At 38.8% G+C, this 7,098-nt stretch overlaps 1 long non-coding RNA gene across 1 annotated transcript; it reads right to left on the bottom strand.

Moving 5' to 3' along the window:
• Positions 1 to 1,056: 1,056 nt before the first annotated feature.
• Positions 1,057 to 6,819, bottom strand: LOC106939407 (uncharacterized). Its single transcript, XR_001422833.1, has 5 exons — positions 6,714 to 6,819; positions 4,493 to 4,590; positions 4,166 to 4,269; positions 1,258 to 1,321; positions 1,057 to 1,147 (listed from the first exon to the last, which is right to left on the bottom strand). It is a non-coding gene; the product is annotated as an uncharacterized LOC106939407 (long non-coding RNA).
• Positions 6,820 to 7,098: the final 279 nt, after the last annotated feature.

Raw genomic sequence — 7,098 nt, 5'->3', positions numbered from 1 at the left:
CAGCAGAATAGCCACAAAGATTTCCACACATTCGGAATGGAAACCGCAGCTTCTGAATGTGTGACTAAACTACGTGGATCCACGCGCGTCATCCCAGTTTATGGATTAGCAGTTCTGAACAGCCTACATGGGGGGTTAGTCAAAGCAGCATACTTTTAATACATGTTTTATCTCCATGTAATAATTCACACATTCAAAGTTGCTCAAGTCATATATATATATATATATATGTATGCCAACTACATTGAAATAGACAGCATAATTTGCTCAAGAGGATACTGTGTTCAATTTTACAATATGTTGTTACAGAGATTTATTTATTTATTTACTTTTTAAATGTGACCCATGAGTAAAAGGTGCCCTTAAACAAAATCTTTCAGCTCTGGAAGAGTAGCCACTGAGTGCCAACCACCAATAAATAAATACATCATGCCCTCCACTCCCCCCATTCTTCTTCTTCTTGGGAACATACACAAGCCAGACTACTGTGACTAAACTTTGGGGCCAACCACACTCAGCACTGCAATTCTTTGGAGAACCTCAGACATTGGAGGATAAAAAAAAGAAAAGAAAAGTGGGGGAGCTGTTGAGGATGTGGTTAACATGAAGCGTTACCAGAGGTAGAAATTCATGCCCCAATTCAAACAAGATATTGCCGGCATCAGTCACACTGTCTTTGTTCTTTGATGACTGAGAAGCAGGGGAAAAAAAAAAAGAAAAAAAAAAAAAAAAGCAATCATGGCAGCCTGGAGGGAAAAAAAAGAAATTGATAAATATGCAAAGTTTTCCCCAGAGGGTGGAAGATGCAGAGATTGCAGCAGGTAATGATGGATGATAGCTTGGAGCCGGGAGTGTCTAGAGCTTGGACGAGTATGAGTTATCGGCTAAAATCTTTAGTCCTTTTCAAAAAGCACGGGGATAATGTTGTCTTATAAAAAAGCAAAAAACAAACCAAAAAAAAAAAAAAACAGCGTCAGGTTTGATTGAACCTGACAAAAGTTGCAGTCAATGTTTGCCACCGTGAATCTGGAGCGCAGTCAAAACAGGCCTCTCAAGCTCTGCAGTCTCACTGTGGTGTGCAGGTCCGTGTTTGTCGTTCACCTTTGAACACCAACAGATGAAAAAAAAGAGAGAGAAGAGCACAGCCCTGGGGAGGAGAATGTGGAGAAAGGTGTTAGAGAAGTACAGAAGGTCAATCTCTTTTCTTTGCCCAGCTTTCATGCAGGACACCATGTTTAAATAAAAGTAAAAACTCACAAAATATGCTGGCGCACTCTAACTTGCAGAGCTTTACACTTCTGCAGGGATGTTCAGCGCATTTCTGGAAAAGGACAACAGGGCGAATGTTAAACGGCGTCCAGGCAAAAACATCTCGCTGTTAAACCTCTGACATTTTGTTATGTCAGAACCACAAACCTTCATGAATGTTATTGGAATTTTTGTTTGTGCGTAAGCAACACAAATTCATCCGTAGTCGTGAAATGGAAGATAAAACAAAACTGCATGAGACTTTCAAAACATCCTCAGGCGTAAAACTCTTTCACTCCGATACCTCTAAAAACATCAATCGAATTGAACTCGTAAATCACCAGATTAGCAAGTAGAATTTGATTGCCACCCAAAAACTTAGAGTTTTATGGAAGGATCAAAAGAAAGCCACTCTAAAAACTGTAAAAAACAAAACAACCTCCCCCCCCCCCAGAAAAAACAGAAAACAAACAAAAAACTCATAAAATGATTAATGGAACCAATGGAGGCTGGAAACGACTTGACAGTTTGGAGGTTTGCCCTCCAATAGGACAACACTAGACATACATTCAGAGCAACAGCAGAATGAGCAGCTCAAAGAATATTCATTGTGAGGTAGAATGCTCAAGTTAAAGTCTAAAGGAGAATTTGGAGGCTTGAAGATTGCTGCTTAGAGAGACGTTGCACAGGCTACATGGATGAGCCGGAGCAGTTTAGAAAATGTCATGTCAAGTACAATTTTTTTCCTGATTTTTATTAGTAAACTGAACATCACACTACATCATTTTGCTTCCACATCACAGTGGTGTGGTGCTTTGTCAGTATATCACATGAAATCCCATTAAAAGCAGTAAGGATTGAGGTTGAAACATTGTAAAATGTAAAAACATTTAAGAGTTGTGAATACTTTAGCTAGGTGCTGTACGTGAAACTCGGTTTAAAAATAATTTACTCCACTTTATTCAACTTTCATTAAAGTGTTTCTGCAGATGGTGACGGGAGTGGGCAGTGTGTTCACTGCTCCACTGAATGCTTTAACCCTCATTGTGTGAAAGCGGCGTGACCACTGTACGTAAAACAACAAAGAAGATCTTAATGTATCTGGATGAGTCGCTAACGTCGTCTAAACGCGGCATTTTTTTCTCTTTGAAAATTAGACATATTCTAATTTCACCGTTCTGTGCGTCATGCGCTGGTCTCAGGTGATGCTTCCTTGTGACTGACTGTCCATGGCAGATTTACTGGAGAAACCGTAGCCTTGAGATTCAGATGACACTGTTTTCATTTCCCTGCTGGAAGAGTTTGGCTTGCATTCAGAGCCAGCCATGCACAGCACGGGCGTGAGAAAGGAAATCTGCCACAATTCTGAAGCGACTGAGCAACGAGTCTGATTTTTGAATGTTGGCAATTTATCATTAATTACATTGTTTCAAAGGGTAGTGCTACTTAACTGGTGCTAGTATCAAGGGTAAAGGAAAGAAGAGATTGTTTTACAGCTCTTGAAAAAATTGAGAGCCCACTGCACTGAGCCTCACTGAGAACCTCCTGGTTCCACCAAATGTTGATTTCTGAACTCTTCCAGTAGTAAAACATGAGTATTGTTGTTTCTAAATGAATGTGAACTTGTTTTCTTTGCATTAATTGAGATCTGAAAGCGCTGCATCATAACCACAAATATGGTCCTCACCTGAGATTTCTCCTTTAAGGGATCTAATCTAATAACTATGTTATGTTCAGATGGTATGAAATTGCTGTATATACCAAAAATAACTTAAAAAAATGTTGACTTCACATCATGCCTAAATCTGATGACTTGAAGTAGGCCTCAGTCTCTTTAAAAACCTCCAACCCTTTACAACACTCCACCACAACAGAGTTTCTCCATGTTGCTTCCAACAGTTCTTAGCAGTGCTGTAGTTTACATGATAAGCTCAGCTAATTGCTAATTGCTGCTGGCACTAGTCTGTAGGAGCTGGTGGGAGTCGCTGTGGAGCGCTTCCCTTAGTGCAGCTCAATCATATTTAGTTCTACAACATCCAAAATCGAGTGTTAAGTGTCTTTCTGAAAGTTTTGTTTGGCACACCCTTAACTGCAACTGCACTGAAAGATGCTATGAGCTGAATTATGAACAAGTCATATAAAAACAAAGTTCAGACAAGCTAACGCTAGCTTCCTGCTTTGGCAAAAGTGTTTTCCTGCTGGATTAAACATTGACAGCAGAAGCAAGATATGAGTTTATTGAAGAAGGTGGAGTATTTGCACTTGCATTTTTAATGTTATATTGAGATACTGTTTTTCTGTTTAAAATTAGTAGGAAATTCTAAAACTAGTGTATTATTTAATTAAATGGAAGAAAATACGATATAAAAACTATTCAGTTTTGGTAGTACCCTACATACTTCTGACATATCATACCATTTAACTGGCTGTGATGATATATTACACTTACTGCGAGGGTTGAGGTGGGGAAGTCAAGTAAAGGTGAGGGCTTTAAAAATTCAATGCAAATTCTCAAAGCTCAAACAGCTGAAGCACTGCAGTCCAGATTTACTGTCCTTCTTATGATTTGAAGTTCCATGACCTTTCATTGTGTAATTGTATAGTAACCCTGCTTTTGGACAAAGTCCCAGTTCTTTCAAGAAACTACCACTTCACAGTTTTTACAGTGCATATCGCTCGTTTAAGAGCACACCTGCTTCTTATCAAGTTATATGACTCTGTGGTTTGTGTTTCCACTTCTTTCTTGTTCACTGCAGATTTTTCTATCCTCAGAAGTTAGAATAATCGAGTCCAGACCCCATGTCATTGATGACAAGAGATTAAACAAAATACAAAAAGAACACAAATAACAATTATGTTGTTAATTGCATTCATTTGCAAGATGCACAAGCTGTGGAAAACGACAGAAGCAGCTTACTTTTCTGACGTTTCACCGGCTGGCTGAGGTGCCATCGGCTCTGTAAAGCTTTCTTCTTCTCCACGATTTGATCGAGGATGCTCTACGTTCCTTCTTGACCTGACCTGCAAAGGGTTAAAAAAAATTATAATAATGTGCCAAACACTCACTAGACTCTTTAGCGTCGGCGAAAAGTTGAAAGGCTGCCGATGGTTATAATAAATACTGTGGAAAAAAGAAACAACTATCTTCCGACATCACCATAAAACCCCCAGAGAAACAGGTTTTATCTCTGGAGCGACTCGTGAAGTTTTATGACCTTGTGTCAGGGGTTAAACGTTAGCTCACCTTCCACACAAGCAGGAAGATTAGGGCCAGCAGTGGGATAAACAGTAAGGAGAAAAGGCTTTTCTCCACCACCTGGCGAAGGGGACTTGGCGATGAAGCTGGAATGGAAAAACAGAAAAAAAAGAAAAAGGAAAACTCATAAACCTTTTGCCTCTAGTCAGTACTGGATTTGACATACAGTAGATAAAGAAATCAATTAGTGCCTTTTTTTTTATTGTACAATCGCCCTGTGTGAAATTGTCAAAATGTTCCTTCTGTTAGAGCAAAAATCAGCTAAAACTGTTGCTGTAGAACCACCGTTAGACATCTGGTGTGATGTGGCATCTGGAACCAACCAGTCTGCAGCAGATCTATTAACTTAGATAGATCTGCTAAATTAATAGAAGTGCCATTTAGGTTCCAAGTAGCTGGAACCTGAATGGCACTTTCTCATTTGTCCAGTGAATGTCTCAGATCCTCAGAGCTCTGAAGAAATAGAGAATTTGGTAGACCAAGTTAACACCTACAAAACTGAGGCACTGCTGTTATCTCGTGTCGTTTCGTCATTGGTTTTCGCCTCGTCCTTGCGACCTGGTAGAGCAGATTTTTCAAGCTAACTACTACAGTAAGCTATATTGTAAGCAACAGGGTTTTTTGTTGATGTTCAACTAAAACACTGGTGGATGACTAGGGGATATTTTCAGTAGTCCAACATGTACAGCTTAGCTGACGATAAAGGTAAAGATGAGTCTTTGGTTTTCATTATAAACAACATTAATTTATCTTGTTTATGTTGTGTTTTTTACAGGTTTCCACAGAGATCTTTTCTGAGCAAAAATGTAGGATGTAAAAAACTCCCTAAAGTCGATAGTAAAAAGTTGAAACTGTGCATTTATGTATCATGCTATTCATCCAACACACTGTTGTATTTCTGCCCAGGGTTTTATTTAAGGCATAGATCAAGGTATCTGATACTCAAATTCAAAAGTACTTTATTAACTTCAAAAGGAAGATAGATGTTGTTGTAACTCATTAATTCTTTAAAGAGTTATTGTACATGGTGATTGCACATGGTGATTGCTGCTGGCAGGAAAGATCTCTTGTAGCCGTCTGTATTGCAGTAAATCTCAAAAAGCCTCTGACTGAAAATACTCTGCCTTCCCAAGACAGTCTCATGAAGATGATAGGTCAGGGTTGTCTATAATTTTCCTTGATTTTATGAAGAATCCTTCTTTGCATCATTATCTCCAGAGGTTCCAAAGTCATGAAGCCAAATTTAATTTGATCTCTTGCTAATCCAGGCTGCTATGCATGTTTTTGTATGTAGGTAAAAAAGATGCCATGCAGTTTATGGAATACACAGACAACACTGCATTTGATTTAAAAAAAAGTTATAGCAATAGCCCAACGATTATGTTGCTTAATGTCATGCTATGTTATGCAGACGCTTTGTCTGCAGTGATGAAGATAAATTCACCTCCAGTGGAACTTCGCTACTTTCTTAGGTTTTCCCAAATTGACACTATCTGTCCCAAATCTTTACCTCTCCCAGATTCTTAAAATTTTTCATGACTACAGAAACCAGTCATTCCTTTGCTACATTGCAAAATCCCCCCAGGTGCCACGGAAACAACTTTAACTGAACTTAGCTACCACAGACTTTCTATTCATCCACAGCTGTGGGAGAAGAAAGGCTAAAAGGAGATCATGTGAAGAACACAAAGCAATATTTATACAACAAATACATGTCAAACCAACTCCCTCGCAGTGGTTACATTCTGATATGTGAGCAAAATTCCTCCCAATTCAGAGCAAACGTACACCATTAAAAGAGTCCTAATAAAGTCAGCCTGCAAGCACGACTGGAATGTGTGGAGATGTTTGAATAGGAGAATTGCTGCTGCTAATGTGAAAAAAAAAAAACCTGAAAAAATTTTGCATAACACTGTTGTAACTAAAATATGGATCATAATACCCAACCACTGAGGAAAGTTGAACACCATTCTAAAAGCTAAAAGCTAAAAGCTAACCTAACCAGATTGGAATTAAGTGCTTTTGGGATTGTTTGGTCGGGTGACCAAACAATCCCAAAAGCACTTAATTCCAATCTGGGCAGTTTTCTGGGATGAAACCTTGAAAACCCTTGAATCATTTTTGTTTCTACAGTTGTACAAAATCACAGGCCAAGAGTAAGTTCATGAAGAAAAAGTTGGTCTATCGAAAAGTTAATAAGAGACTTTACCTGATGAGCGCGCTATTTCTTTAGTAGAGATACTGAGTGACGTGTCTTGGCCTGACGTATACTGAGCTGAAAACAAGAAGATAAAAAAAAGGGAGTTCAGGAGACAGCGACAAAAACTGAAGACAAAAGACTGACAGAGTGAAGCATAACTGTCTGATGATGAAAACATTCATTGTTAGGTAGTAAATAGTCACTTCAGAGGTACTCTTTTTATCCCTCCCCCAAACAACACACAAAAACATCTGATCTGGTGGCAAAAAAAAAGAAAAAAAAAAAAAGAAAAGCACTTTGGAAAGATTGGAAGATTGCTCTGTAATCAACACGTATACAATCAGGTTTCAGCCCTTTTCTTCCTTTTAAACACCGCGCTACCTTGGGACATCTT

Source organism: Poecilia latipinna, unplaced genomic scaffold (assembly GCF_001443285.1).
Source record: "Poecilia latipinna isolate Pla-1442-1.1 unplaced genomic scaffold, P_latipinna-1.0 Scaffold2862, whole genome shotgun sequence".
NCBI lineage: Eukaryota > Metazoa > Chordata > Actinopteri > Cyprinodontiformes > Poeciliidae > Poecilia > Poecilia latipinna.
Note: the sequence above shows the minus strand (reverse complement) of the source record. Positions and strands in the feature narration are given on the sequence as shown.